Raw genomic sequence first — 16,191 nt, 5'->3', positions numbered from 1 at the left:
TTTGAATGCCTCTGTTCGCGGGGTTTAGCGGTTTGGCTACGTTGTGACATCACAGAGGTGTGATCGTGCTGATTTGGAGATTAAGTCAAGGTCTCTGGTTCAGACTATGAATAAATTATGATATAAGGAAAAAAAGTAGGATGAAGAATTATTTACATATCATCTTTGTAAGCGCATTAATAACACCGACATTTGACTTGCAGTGACATAAATGCTGCTAAAAACAGCTTTGTTATGCAACTCTGAATCAGCATGAGAGTGTGCAGGTGTACCTAATGGTGTGACCGGGTGAATCTATATATCGTTTAGAAAGTTTATTTTCGACCGCGGCTGGAAAAAAAAAAATAGCAGTGATGACTTCAAGATATATATTTTAACGGTGTACATTTTTAAAAGATAAATGACGATCCTTTTGGAGAGGGTGGGGCGTGGTTTCATTTACAATCCGACTATGCCTCCACAAAAGTCTTGCAGACGGACTCAAAAAGAGGGTTATAAAGTGAAAAACTGTTAATTCAAATTTATAATGAATTAACAGTAAAGCATATCCATTACATATTATCTAGACCAGTGGTCCCCAACCACCGGTCCGTGGATCGATTAGTACCGGGCCGCACAAGAAATTAAAAAAAAAAAAAAAAAAATTTTTTTTTAAATGTTTTGTTAAATCAACATAAAAAACACAAGATACACTTACAATTAGTGCACCAACCCAAAAAAACCTTCCTCCCCCATTTACACTCATTCACACTCATTCGCACAAAAGGGTTGTTTCTTTCTGTTATTAATATTTCTGGTTCCTACATTATATATCAATATATGTCAATACAGTCTGTAGGGATACAGTCCGTTTTTATGATAAATAAAATAAAAAAAATAAAAAATAAACACCCCCCACCCCCCGGTCCGTGGGACAAATTTTCAAGCGTTGACCGGTTCGCAGTTACAAAAAGGTTGGGGACCACTGATCTAGACCACAAGGAAGTGTATTAAATGTACATTAAGGTCATCATAGATCCCCTTTAAATATACATTTTGTTAGGTTTCTGCTAAAAGGAGATCAGAACAAGTTGGAGTACTGTCCAACCAACGATATGGTTGCAGATATACTAACTAAACCTGTTGTACGAAACTGATTTGATGTTTATGTATGAAATATTTGTTTGTTTTGCATATTATTTGTACAATACACATGTTTATGAAATAGATTATTTTCGAATGTGAGAAAGCGGGGATTGACATCATTACTCCGAGTACAGTGGAATGAATCGCTCATTATACACATCTGTAAATTTACAAACCACAGATCGAATAAAAATATGCTTTGTTGTATGACCCTTGTACCAGTGTACAAACTGATACACAGCACATCAATTGTGGGCAGGTTGAGCGATCTCTGTCAGCTAATTGCTACTTTTTTGCTTTTCAAGTGTTTTTAGCCTTTTTACAGCATTTTTATAGCTTTGCAAGCTCAACATGTGTCCAAAGAAAGCAATGGACAAGCGATGTGTGGTTATTACATTCACACTGCAAAAACTGAAATCTAAGTAAGAAGAAATATCTCAGACTATAATTGATAGCTGTGGTCTACGATACTCCCGTATACTAAAGTAATGTCCGATCATTACCTTATAAAATTTGAAGTTCTGACTCATTGTCAACAAACTAATAATAATAATTACTATAGCAGCCGCAACATTAATGCTGCCACAACGATGACTCTTGCTGGCCTACTGCCTTCGGTAATGGCACCATTCCCAAATTATGTCGGCTGTATTGATAACCTCACTAACAACTTTAACGACGCCCTGCGCGACACCATTGATAGTATAGCACCGCTAAAACAAAAAAGAGCCCCTAAAAGGCGCACCCCATGGTTTACAGAAGAAACTAGAGCCCATAAATTATCATGTAGAAAGCTGGAACGCAAATGGCGTGCTACTAAACTTGAGGTTTTCCATCAAGCATGGAGTGATAGTTTAATAACTTATAAACACATGCTTACCTTAGCTAAAGATAAATATTACTCAAATCTCATCCACCTCAACAAAAATGATCCTAAATTTTTGTTTAGTACAGTAGCATCGCTAACCCAACAAGGGACTCCTCCCAATAGCTCCACCCACTCAGCAGATGATTTTATGAATTTCTTTAATAAGAAAATTTAACTCATTAGAAAGGAGATTAAAGACAATGCATCGCAGCTACAACTGGGTTCTATTAACACAGATACAACTGTATCTACAACGGATACCGCCCTCCAAAATAGTTTCTCTCTCTTTGATGAAATAACATTAGAGGAATTGTTAAGATGTGTTAAGGGGACAAAACAAACAACATGTTTACTTGACCCATTTCCTGGGAAACTTATCAAGGAGCTTTTTGTATTATTAGGTCCATCAGTGCTAAATATTATAAACTTATCACTTTCCTCTGGCACTGTTCCACTAGCATTCAAAAAAGCGGTTATTCATCCTCTGCTCAAAAGACCTAACCTCGATCCTGACCTCATGGTAAACTACCGGCCGGTGTCCCACCTTCCCTTTATCTCGAAAATCCTCGAAAAAATCGTCGCACAGCAGCTAAATGAACACTTAGTGTCTAACAATCTCTGTGAACCTTTTCAATCCGGTTTCAGGGCAAATCACTCTACGGAGACAGCCCTCGCAAAAATGACTAATGATCTACTGCTAACGATGGATTCTGATGCGTCATCTATGTTGCTGCTTCTTGATCTTAGCGCTGCTTTCGATACCGTCGATCATAATATTTTATTAGAGCGTATCAAAACACGTATTGGTATGTCAGACTTAGCCTTGTCGTGGTTTAACTCTTATCTTACTGACAGGATGCAGTGCGTCTCCCATAATAATGTGACCTCGGACTATGTTAAGGTAACGTGCGGAGTCCCCCAGGGTTCGGTTCTTGGCCCTGCACTCTTTAGTATTTACATGCTGCCGCTAGGCGACATCATACGCAAATACGGTGTTAGCTTTCATTGTTATGCTGATGACACCCAACTCTACATGCCCCTAAAGCTGACCAACACGCCGGATTGTAGTCAGCTGGAGGCGTGTCTTAATGAAATTAAACAATGGATGTCCGCTAACTTTTTGCAACTCAACACTAAGAAAACGGAAATGGTGATTATCGGTCCTGCTAAACACCGACATTTATTTAATAATACCACCTTAACATTTGACAACCAAACAATTACACAAAGCGACTCAGTAAAGAATCTGGGTATTATCTTCGACCCAACTCTCTCGTTTGAGTCACACATTAAGAGTGTTACTAAAACGGCCTTCTTTCATCTCCGTAATATCGCTAAAATTCGTTCTATTTTATCCACTAGCGACGCTGAGATCATTATTCATGCGTTCGTTACGTCTCGTCTCGATTACTGTAACGTATTATTTTCGGGTCTCCCTATGTCTAGCATTAAAAGATTACAGTTGGTACAAAATGCGGCTGCTAGACTTTTGACAAGAACAAGAAAGTTTGATCATATTACGCCTATACTGGCTCACCTGCACTGGCTTCCTGTGCACTTAAGATGCGACTTTAAGGTTTTACTACTTACGTATAAAATACTACACGGTCTCGCTCCATCCTATCTTGCCGATTGTATTGTACCATATGTCCCGGCAAGAAATCTGCGTTCAAAGAACTCCGGCTTATTAGTGATTCCCAGAGCCCAAAAAAAGTCTGCGGGCTGTAGAGCGTTTTCTATTCGGGCTCCAGTACTATGGAATGCCCTCCCGGTAACAGTTAGAGATGCAACCTCAGTAGAAGCATTTAAGTCCCATCTCAAAACTCATTTGTATACTCTAGCCTTTGAATAGCCCCCTCTTTTTTTAGACCAGTTGATCTGCCGTTTCTTTTCTTTTCTCCTCTGCTCCCCCCTACCCCTTGTGGAAGGGGAGACACACAGGTCCGGTGGCCATGGATGGGGTGCTGGCTGTCCGGGGTCGGGACCCGGGGTGGGCCGCTCGCCTGTATATCGGTTGGGAACATCTCTGCACTGCTGACCCGTCTCCGCTCGGGATGGTTTCCTGCTGCCCCCACTGTGGACTGGACCCTTACTGTTATGCTGGATCCACTATGGACTGGACTCTCACAATATCATGTTAGACCCACTCGACATCCATTGCATTCGGTCTCCCTAGAGAGGGGGGGGGGGTTACCCACATATGCGGTCCTCTCCAAGGTTTCTCATAGTCATTCACATCGACGTCCCACTGGGGTGAGTTTTTCCTTGCCCTTATGTGGGCTCTGTACCGAGGATGTCGTTGTGGCTTGTGCAGCCCTTTGAGACACTTGTGATTTAGGGCTATATAAATAAACATTGATTGATTGATTGATTGAAATAAGGGTGATATTTGCTTATTTTCTGTCTGATAAGATAATTCTTCTCACTAAGCAGATTTTATGTTAAAGTGTTTTACTTGTTTTAAGGGTTTTGGTCCTAAATGATCTCAGTAAGATATTACAGCTTGTTGCTGAGATTGTATGATCTATATTGAGTAAAACATGCTTGAAACTAGAATATCAACTGATGCAAAGCTGTGTCATTAACACTCACAAGTATAAAACTGTTTTTTTAAAGTAATCATTTCTTACTACTAAAAATCATCATGCCGAGCGCATATCATTATGTCAAGATAATGGCACTAGCATTTACTTAATTTAAGAACATTTTTCAACATATTGAGCAAAAAGGTTCCTTTTTTTTCTACCAAGAAAAGTACACTTGTTATTAGTGAGAATATACTTATTTTAAGGTATTTTTGGGTTCATTGAGGTTAGCTAATTTTACTTGTTTTGGAAGGTCTTGACAAGCCGAATGTTCTTGTTCTACTGGCAGATAATTTTGCTTAGTTCATGTAAAATACCCCTCATTTCTGTATTTTTTTTTCTTGTTTTTGAACACTGACTTTTTGCAGTGCAGGAAGTATCCACAGCGTTGTCGACAATGCCTTCCCCCTCCTTCTCTCCCTCCCACTTTCTTCTGTTGAATCCCAGAAGATTAACCGACAAAAAAAAAAATAGAAATTTGTGAATTTCATGAAATTGTTTTTGCTCAGGTTGTACCTGATAATCGATATATTGCATTCGCTAATTAATTGGTTAATTGATTCATGTGACAATTGCTCCAGAAAAAATTACGGAACTCATTTAGGATTTTTCATGCTGCTTTTTTTTTTTTTCCACACACTGATATTTGTAAAACTCTGTGCAGCACACCACTTGCATTCATTGTTTTGGAACTTTGTTCGACTGTATTGACCCTTTTCCAATAAAATTCTACTCTATTCTTTTGAAGCCTTAACCAGTGTTACAGTGATGACTGCAATTTCTGATGAAATGCTTGTCTACTGTGATATTTTCAATCGTAGAATAGAAATTAAATACATGTATCATTAGTATTTTTCTAATTGTTTATTTTAACATTTTCTTGAGTGAATTCTGCAGAATGTACACATTTCCATAGCAGATACCAGAGGTGAGATGGCACGATTAGGCATAAACTTGTGTTGTCAGGTTATGTTTGTCAGCATGCCATTATTAAAATGTTTGCAGAAACATTTATCATGACTTTCTTCAGAGTGCGTACTGTTTGACATTATAAGTCTCGCTAATCAGACGATGAAATGCAGAGAAAGCCAATCAATGAGCATGTGGGCGATCTGAAGGGACAAGCTTCAGTCTGAGTGGCTTTTATTTATCTATTTGTGGGAATTAAAGAGTGCAGGGGACGAAAACATCCTTTTAAAAAAAGTGCATGTGACATGTCTCCCCTGACCCTCCAAATTACATCCATGAGTCAGTGCCTCACCAGCCATGAACCTCACCACACGTCACTGGCATACACTCATCAGCAGACCTCACCTCAGCACCATTAATGACTTGAAAACAATTAGTCGCATCCTGCCGACACTCTCATTATCACATTAACCTCTTGTGTGCTGCCCTCGCAAATGAATTTGAAGCAATTTCTTACAGTGTGCAACTAATCTTGTGGCTTTTGTTGTTGTGTGACACTCAAACACTTCCTAGCACAATTCAAAGCCAGCCTGTCCCAAAGTCCACACACTTGGTTGAAATGGCAATAGCTGCAGGTAGCGGACACGTTTGGGGTGGTAAATGTAAATATTCAGTCAGAATGTTCAGTTCAGTTCAGTTCAGTTTCAGTTTATTTGGAACAAGTATACGATACAATGTAATCCATCACATATTGCCAGTTGTTTCATTACAGCACGTCCGAAAAGGAAAATAGCAATATTATCCAATGTCCTTGTTCTCTGTAACAGAACAGTGAATAAATAAATAATATACCATAGTAAGTAAACAAATATTAAATACATAAATAATCTTTGTCTCAATAAAAAATAAAAATAAAAAAAAATAAAAAAATAAAAAGTAAATTAAAATAAAGGGTTCAAGATATTCATCCTAATTATTGTTCTGTGTACTTTGTGAACACTTGTGGTTTGAACAGTCTCTTAAACTAAATCATATTGGTGCTTTGTTTGATTTCTTTGGTTAATCCGTTCCATAATTTCATTCCACATACTAATATACTAAAGGTTTTAAGTGTTGTACGAACATACAAATGTTTTAAATTAGATTTTCCTCTAAGGTTACATTTCTCCTCTTTTGTTGAGAAGAATTGTTGTACATTTTTGGGTAGCAGGTTATAGTTTGCTTTGTACATCATTTTAGCTGTTTGCAAATGCACCAAATCGTTGAATTTCAATAATTGTGATGTATTAAATAAAGGGTCTGTATGTTCAAACAACAAGTGTTCACAAAGTACACAGATCAATAATTAGGATGAACATCTTGAACCTTTTTTTTTTAGATGAATATTTGTTTACTTACTATGGTATATTATTTATTTATTATGTATTTGTTCATTTTTCTGTTACAAAGAACATGGAAATGGGCTACAATTGCTATGTTATGAAAAGGGGTAGGATTAAATAAGTTCAGATTCTTCCTACTCCTTTTCGGACGTGTTGTAATGAAACAACTGAAAATATGTGATGCATTACATTGTATCGTATGCATGTTGGAAATAAACTGAAACTGAACTGAAACTGAACCGAACACTTTTCTAGCATATTTCCCACATTTAGCTCACATTTCTGAAATGTAACATACTTTTCTCACATTTAACACACTTTTCTCTCATTTCATCACATTTAGGTTCAAATTAAATGTTGAATCTAATGTTACAACTAAATATTCCATCCAAATAAAATTATTGAATCTAAATCTAAACGTAAATGTTAAATATAAAGACAAATGTTAATGTGGTTGAGTGTCTTGTTTTTTTTAACTGTGTCTTTTTGTCTGACATTTAGATTTAGATTCAACATTTAGCGCTTGCATTTAGAATTAAGATTTACATTTAAGATTTAGATTTAGATTTGACGTTTAGAATTACATTTACATTAATATTTAACATTTGTATAAAACATTTACAGTCAACATTTAATTTAAACTTAAATGTGATGGAAATGAGCTAAATGATAGAAAAGGGTGTTAAATGTGAGAATTATGTGACTAAAAATTGAGACTAAATGTTTACATTCGACACTCCATAGGCAGAGACAAACGTGCAGCATTTAACACTAGGGTCGCATCGACATTGTCCTCAAATGTCGACAATAAAAATTGGCGCCGACAAATAAATTTGTCGACATAGTTGTGACGTCATCACTCGTGTTTTTCCGGAGGACGCGAGTCAGCAGCGCCACTCGCATCAACATCGTGGGTGAAAACATGAAAAGTGTAGGAATATTTCCTTTTCTTTGGAAAAATATGAATACTTTGCTCATTTTTGCAAAGCATATCTTATCTTTATGACACTATGTCTGTGATACGGGAGCATTAAAAGCGAAGGAATGTCGGACATCTGAAGGACGCCGTCTCAACTCAATAAGATAGTTAACTTGAACCTTGCTAGTTAGCTAAGAAGTGTGTAGGCAAAGTTGTGTGAAAAAATAGTTTTAGCTATCCTTTTAGCCAAAGTCCGCCAGCTAAACTTTGTCTAAACCAGGGGTGTCAAACTTTTTTTTAGATCGAGGGCCACATGGAGGAAAATGTACTCCCAAGTGGGCCGGACTGGTAAAATCACAGCACGATAACTTAAAAATAAAGACAACTTCAGATTGTTTTCTTTGTTTAAAAAATAGAACGAGCACATTCTGAAAATGTACAAATCATAATGTTGTTGTTTTTTTTTTAAACGTACATGTTGTGGTTAGTATTATTCGTCGTTATTTATACTTTCTGAATAAATTATGTGAAAATGTTCATCAGTCAAATCATTGGTGTTCATTTTCAATCTATCAAGATAAAAAAAATGATAACAAAATCAAATTACGGTATGTTATTTATGTAGTTTGCTCATTTTCCGTCGTTTATTTTTATTTTTTTACATATGTAGCATCATCTACAAAGATACAAAGAATTGCTATTGGGACATCTAGAGGACACATTAAGAACGGCAGTTTCTTTCATTCAAAAATTTCGGCTCATTTTTATACGCAGCAATCTCATCCCGTGGGCCGGATAAAACCTGTTTGCCGGCCTGATCCGGCCTACAGGCCGTACGTTTGACACCCCTGGTCTAAACCAATACAAGTTTTTTTTAAGCGGCGTCATTTTACAATGCAATGAAGAAAGGAACAATAGTACACACATACAATGATACAAACATATGCTTTGAGTCTAGTGCTAAAAATGCCAGGAGTTAATCAATAATCAATAATATTTCAGTGTGCAACTTCTTAAACACATCACAAAATGCTTATTTATTTTTTGAGCAAGTTAGTTGTGTTGTTTTATTGTTTGTTGTTATTGCACTTTACTGTCCTTACTTTTGAATGGACATACATTTAATAGTTAATAAACCGTTTTTAAAAGCCTAATGAGCAGCACAGTTACAGTATAAATAAACATTTATGATAGAATTAGTCATATTTGCCTAAAAATCCTTCAAGCTGAATTTAAAAGTTGATGGCTAAATTAGACTGAATATATGTACGCTTTATAATTCGACTTGTCGACTAATCGTTATAATAGTCTATGACTAGTCCACTTTTAAAATACTGCAAATGAAAACGTCTGTAATCACGCAACACTGCAGGATAAAAAACAAACAAACAAACAAACAAACAGATATTGGATCATTTCTGTGGGGCGGTTTGGACGTTGCTGCGTGTTTGCCCCTGTCAGACACTTAGCAAGTGAAGTGTTAAGCTGCAGAGAATGAGAGTTAAATCATCTAAATCTGTTTCATACACAGAGGACAGCGGGTGGCCTTGAATGCATGAGGGGATCCCAAAAGAATCAACACAAAAAGAGTACAACTAGAGACAAGTTTATAGTCTCAATGGTTTTTGCAGAGAGCCGTCTGCTTCAGGGTATAATAGTTGGCCTCAAGGGAGAACATAAAGAAAATATTAGCTCATGATGGCCCCACCTTATGGCCATTATTGCTTTTATCACTGACACAATGATAATCTAAGAGCAATGTGGTGCACTGAAATATATAAAATGTTAAGGATAATCCGGGTTTTGCAGTAAAAAAAAACTCCTTTCAGTTGATTGCTGGACCACAAGGCAGAGCTGCTTGTTAAGAGTGGCCCATCCTTACTAGTTACCGTATTTTCCGCACTATAAGGCGCACCGGATTATTAGCCGCACCTTCTATGAATTACATATTTCATAATTTTGTCCACCACTAAGCCGCCCCGGACTATAAGCCGCGCCTACGCTGCGCTAAAGTGAATGTCAAAAAAACGCTGCGCTAAAGTGAATGTCAAAAAAACAGTCAGATAGTTCAGTCAAACTTTAATAATATATTGAAAACCAGCGTTCTAACAACTCTGTCCCAAAATGTACGCAAATGTGCAATCACAAACATAGTAAAATTCAAAATGGTGTAGAGCAATAGTAACATAATGTTGCTCGAACGTTAATGTCACAACACACAAAATAAACATAGCGCTCACCTTCTGAAGTTATTCTTCATTCGTAAATCCTTCGAATTCTTCGTCTTCGGTGTCCGAATTGAAAAGTTGCGCAAGCGTGGTATCCAAAATGGCCGGTTCCGTCTCGTCGAAGTCATCGGGAGTCAGTGTCGCTGTTGTTCTGTGAATCCTGCCTTCCGGAAAGCTCGGACCACAGTTGTGACCGAAATATCTGCCCAGGCATTTACGATCCACTGGCAAATGTTGGCGTATGTCGTCCGGAGCTGTCTGCCCGTCTTAGTGAAGGTGTGTTCGCCTTCGGAGCTGTGTGAAAAAAGCCACCCGGCCTCTTCGCGTAAACTTCCCTTAACCACTCGCTCATCTTTTCTTCATCCATCCATCCCTTCGAGTTAGCTTTTATGATGACGCCGGCTGGAAAGGTCTCTTTTGGCAAGGTCTTCCTTTTGAATATCACCATGGGTGGAAGTTAGCATGGCAAGCTAGAACCACAGTGAAGGATGACTTCTCATTCCCTGTGGTGCGAATATTCACCGTACGTGCTCCCGTTCCACAGTGCGGTTCACAGGAATAGTAATCCGTGTGCGGATGGAGAGATTGCGTCTTTTTATGAACCGGATCCTTGTCCTTTGTAGGAGCCATTTTGTGGTCTTTACAGATGTAAACAGGAAATGAAACGTACGGTGATATCCGCGCGTTTTTTCTTCTTCTTCCGGGGGCGGGTGGTTGCTTAAAGCGCTTCCTGTTCTATGGGGGCGGGTGCTTTCCTTGGCGGTTGCTTGCGTAGAAGAAGAAGCGCTTCCTGTTCTACCGGGAAAAAAGATGGCGGCTGTTTACCGAAGTTGCGAGATCGAAACTTTATGAAAATTAATCGTAATAAAGCGCACCGGGTTATAAGGCGCACTGTTAGCTTTTGAGAAAATTTGTGGTTTTTAGGTGCGCCTTATAGTGCGGAAAATACGGTAAGCTCCTAAAATCATTCCATTCACCGAAATAAAAAGATGATTTCCAACTGATTTTGTGCAAAGTTCAGTCAAATCTCCTATAAAAAGATGTTGAGGAAATGGCAGTGAACTGATTTATTTGACTTCATTTCCTAATTTAGCAACTTCTGCTTTACATTTTAAATTTGGCCAAAGAAAATGTTTCAAGGTTAGACAAACAGACCATGCTCTTGCCCAAAGGGATTTAAAAGGCCTACTGAAACCCACTACTACCGACCACGCAGTCTGATAGTTTATATATCAATGATGAAATCTTAACATTGCAACACATGCCAATACGGCATTTAGCTTACTAAAGTGCAATTTTAAATTTTGCGCGAAATATCCTGCTGAAAACGTCTCAGTATCATGACGCCGGCACGTGACCAGTGTTTCCCACACATTCATTTATTTGTGGCGGCCCGCCACGAAAGAATTACGTCCGCCACAAATGGATTTTCCGGCTTTTGACTCACTCGACCGCTCATAAAAGCAATGGGACTGTCTGTGAATGTTGCTGGTAGTTACAACTCCGGTGCAGTAGGTGGCGGTAGCATTGTAACTCCGCCAATAGCACTTAATTCACCTGGTGGGCCAGAAGAAGAAGAAGAAGAAGAAGAAGAGGGACGGACGGACGGACGGGATCAAAATACGAGGGTAATATAGGTTATAAGTACCGTATTTTCCGCACTATAAGGCGCACCTAAAAACCACAATTTTTCTCAAAAGCTGACAGTGCGCCTAATAACCCGGTGCGCTTTATTACGATTCATTTTCATAAAGTTTCGGTCTCGCAACTTCGGTAAACAGCCGCCATCTTTTTTCCCGGTAGAACAGGAAGCGCTTCTTCTTCTACGCAAGCAACCGCCAAGGAAAGCACCCGCCCCCATAGAACAGGAAGCGCTTCTTCTTCTACTGTAAGCAACCACCCGCCCCCGGAAGAAGAGGAAAAAACGCGCGGATATCACCGTACGTTTCATTTCCTGTTTACATCTGTAAAGACCACAAAATGGCTCCTACAAAGGACAAGGATCCGGTTCATAAAAAGACGCAATCTCTCCATCCGCACACGGATTACTACCGTATTTCACAGCAACTGATATTCCTGTGAACCGCACTGTGGAACGGGAGCACGTACGGTGAATATTCGCACCACAGAGAATGAGAAGTCATCCTTCACTGTGGTTCTAGCTTGCCATGCTAACTTCCACCCAGGGTGATATTCAAAAGGAAGACCTTGCCAAAAGAGACCTTCCCAGCCGGCGTCATCATAAAAGCTAACTCGAAGGGATGGATGGATGAAGAAAAGATGAGCGAGTGGTTAAGGGAAGTTTACGCGAAGAGGCCGGGTGGCTTTTTTCACACAGCTCCGAAGGCGAACACACCTTCACTAAGACGGGCAGATAGCGCCGGTCGACATACGCCGGGCAGATAGCGCCGGTCGACATACGCCAACATCTGCCAGTGGATCGTAAATGCCTGGGCAGATAGTTTCGGTCACAACTGTGGTCCGAGCTTTCCGGAAGGCAGGATTCACAGAACTGCTGCACAACAACAGCGACACTGAATCCGATGACTTCGACGAGGCGGAGCCGGCCATTTTTGGATCCCACGCTTGCGCAACTTTTCAATTCGGACACCGAAGACGAAGAATTCGAAGGATTTACGAATGAAGAATAACTTCAGAAGGTGAGCGCTATGTTTATTTTGTGTGTTGTGACATTAACGTTCGAGCAACATTATGTTGCTATTTATTGCTCTACACCATTTTGAATTTTACTATGTTTGTGATTGCACATTTGCGTACATTTTGGGACAGAGTTGTTAGAACGCTGGTTTTCAATATATTATTAAAGTTTGACTGAACTATCTGACTGTTTTTTTGACATTCACTTTAGCGCAGCGTTTTTTTGACATTCACTTTAGCGCAGCGTAGGCGCGGCTTATAGTCCGGGGCGGCTTATTGGTGGACAAAATTATGAAATATGTAATTCATAGAAGGTGCGGCTAATAATCCGGTGCGCCTTATAGTGCGGAAAATACGGTATATAGGTTATAGCTGCATCGCTCGCGGCTCGTCATATATTTAACGTTAATCCGCGATTTCACCGAGCGTTTTACCGACGGTGGCAGCAGGGGCGCCGAAAAGGGGGGGTAAAGGAGACGGATTCTAGGGGCCCATGATGGAGGGGGGCCCTAATGATGATGAAATTATAATACAGAAAAATAATGACACTAAGTTATTAACTAACATATAATCACATATGTTTTATTTTCCATGTCCTGGTAACAATACCTTTATTTGTTTTGGAAGCATCAACCCCTGCAGGGCCCTCCCTCCCCCCTCTATTTACGTAAAATGGTTCAGTCCGACTGGATCAGCTGCAGGTAGCGCACCGGCGATTTGTCACAGACAGCAGCAAAGCAGAGGAGACAGCAGTATGCCTCAAAAATCAGGCAGCCAAAAAAGAAAGGAAAAGAAAATAAGAGAGGAGAAGGAGTTGAAGGGTCGACAATATGTCACCCAATATTTCCAAAAAAAAAGGTGGGTTTGTTAGTTGTGGTGGAAAGTTATGCATATTAACTTTGTCCCTGTCTGTGGTAATAAGCTAGCTCAAGAAAACTCTGGATTTTTACATTTTACTGCTATATTAGTTAAATAATCAATCCAGTCAAACATTTATCAAGCTGTTCTTATTCAATAAGAGTTTATTTCCAATTTAAGAATTAGTGGTGCAGCAAATAAATGACTCAAAATGAATTCCATTGTATTCAGAGTGCTCAGTTCTTCCCCTGCTGTACATGTCAACTGTGATGCTGTTCTTCTTTTAAAAATATGGTAATGATAGTCAAAAATACCATTAAAATGCATAATTGTATGTAAAATAGCATCAAAAAATGTTGCCGCTGTATTGGTGGCCCTGTAAAGATTATTTTCATGGGGCCCAAAATCCCTAGCGGCGCCACTGATAAACACACATGGACTGAATCTAAATTGTCCACTGTCCACTGCAGCATGTGAATGCAATGAAAATAATAAAATCTGAGCCAACCAGCTGTTAAAATGTTGTCCAGGTTAATGTTTTGGCCATTAAAGGCCCTTCATTTCAAGATTTCAACTGTGATCGGGCTTTAAACAGGTGGCTGACCTGTTCAGATGGGTTTAACTGCTACTGGTCAAATAATGTGAAATAGCATTTAATTTTACATGTATGCAATGCCATTTAAATGTAATTATAGATAATAATAATAATAATAATAATAATAAATACTGTGTAGTGTTGTAAATAGTCAACAGGAAGGATTTTAGTAAGATATAAGCCATGAGCACTACACAGCCAGAAAAAAACCTAGGCAGGACAAGTAAAAATATTGGGGCAAGTAGATTTGAGAAGTCGGGCAAGTAGAAAAAAACCTTAACGTTGAACCCTGCATGTGTTGAGCTGCTGCCGCTTAAGGTTAGACGGCACTGTACATAGAGCGGTTCTGCTCGTTAGTAATAAATTCTAATGTTGGATGTTCACTCCTTCACACAGATGAGTATAGAAAAATATTTTCAACGGCCGAAAAGGGCTCGACTTGGAGAGGAGGTAGGCCTACAGTCCGGACCACAGGTGCGACCTGTTCAGCAGCAGCAGGAGGAGGAGGAGGAGGTTGACTGACTGTGGCAGGACACCTCTGCCTCTGTTTCACTTCATGTTGCTGGTAAATAATATGGTTGTAGTAGTAGGCTAAAGTTAAATTATTTAGTATTCACTAATTAAAGGGGCAGAGCTTTAAGAGACATTTTAGCTTTTATATTTTATAAGATATATTTTTTGTAAGAACCACAATTAATAAATATATTTCAGTGAATCACTAATTGTTCAAATCTGTATATAAATATGTACATAAAATGTTGTAATTATATTCCAACTCCGCGTTCTTCTTGGTCATCGCCGCTGCCGCCGCCACCCCCCGTCCACACCACCACAAATAGATGCCTGTCCTGTGGGAAACACTGCGTGACGTCACAGATTGTAGAGGACATTTTGGGACAGCATGGTGGCCAGCTATTAAGTCGTCTGTTTTCATCGCAAAATTCCACAGTATTTTTGCAACTTACCATATTTTTGTTACATTTTAGTCTAAAAAAAAATCTACTCATAAAATGCATAAAAAAACGGTGTAATAATAGTATTAACTGTTAGAAGCGGCCCTCTGGGGCCAAACATAACTGCGATGTGGAAACCTCAGTGAAAACAACTTTGACACCTCTGCTCTAAATCAATGTTGCTGGTTCATATTAGATACATTTAGACCCAAAATTATTTATCTCACTCTAAATTAAATTAAATTTTTTACAAATCCGGTGGAGCATTGGTTAGCATTAGTGCCTCCGAGTGAGAAGGTCCTGTGTTCGATTCCCAGGCCGATCCCAGCACATTGTTTCATAGGAATAGAACTTGTGTTCACTAGTATCCGACAGTGAAAAATTGCATTTTTTTAAATTTACAGTAAAAGAACTAATGTAAATTTAACAGGGAAATTCTGGCAACTGAGCTGCCTTTTTTTAACCATAAAAACAGCAGTACTGTTTTTTCATCTACAGTAATATACACTACATTTTGAGGTGAAATTATTGCAAATTACCATATTTTTGTTACATTTTAGTGTAAAAAAAAAAATCTACTAATAAAATGCCTAAAAAAATGGTGTAATATTAGTATTCACTGCTAGAAGCGGCCCTCTGGGGCCAAACAGATGTGGCCCTCAGTGAAAACAACTTAGACACCTCTGCTCTAAATCAATGTTGCTGGTTCATATAAGATACATTTAGACCCCAAATTATTCCCTGGTCGATCCCAGCACATTGTTTCATAGGAATAGAACTTGTGTTCACTAGTATCCGACAGTGAAAAATTGCAGTATTTTTTATTTACAGTAAAAAAAATAATGTACATTTTACAGTGAAATTCTGGCAACTGAGCTGCCTTTATTTAACCATAAAAACAGCAGTAATTTTTTCCATCTACAGTAGAGATGTCCGATAATATCGGCCTGCCGATTTTATCGGCCGATAAATGTTTTAAAATGTAATATCGGAAATTATCGGTATAGGTTTTTTTATTATCGGTATCGTTTTTTTAATTTTTTTATTTTTTTTATTTTATTAAATCAACATAAAAAACACAAGATACACTTACAATTAGTGCACCAAACCA

The 16,191-nt window shown here is 38.7% G+C and overlaps 1 protein-coding gene across 1 annotated transcript in view; it reads right to left on the bottom strand.

Annotated features, from left to right (window-relative positions):
• Window positions 1-16,191, bottom strand: part of aff2 (AF4/FMR2 family, member 2) — a 429,950-nt gene that overhangs the window by 257,041 nt on the left and 156,718 nt on the right. The window lies entirely within an intron of this gene.

Source organism: Nerophis lumbriciformis, linkage group LG19 (assembly GCF_033978685.3).
Source record: "Nerophis lumbriciformis linkage group LG19, RoL_Nlum_v2.1, whole genome shotgun sequence".
Taxonomy (NCBI): Eukaryota; Metazoa; Chordata; class Actinopteri; order Syngnathiformes; family Syngnathidae; genus Nerophis; species Nerophis lumbriciformis.
Note: the sequence above shows the minus strand (reverse complement) of the source record. Positions and strands in the feature narration are given on the sequence as shown.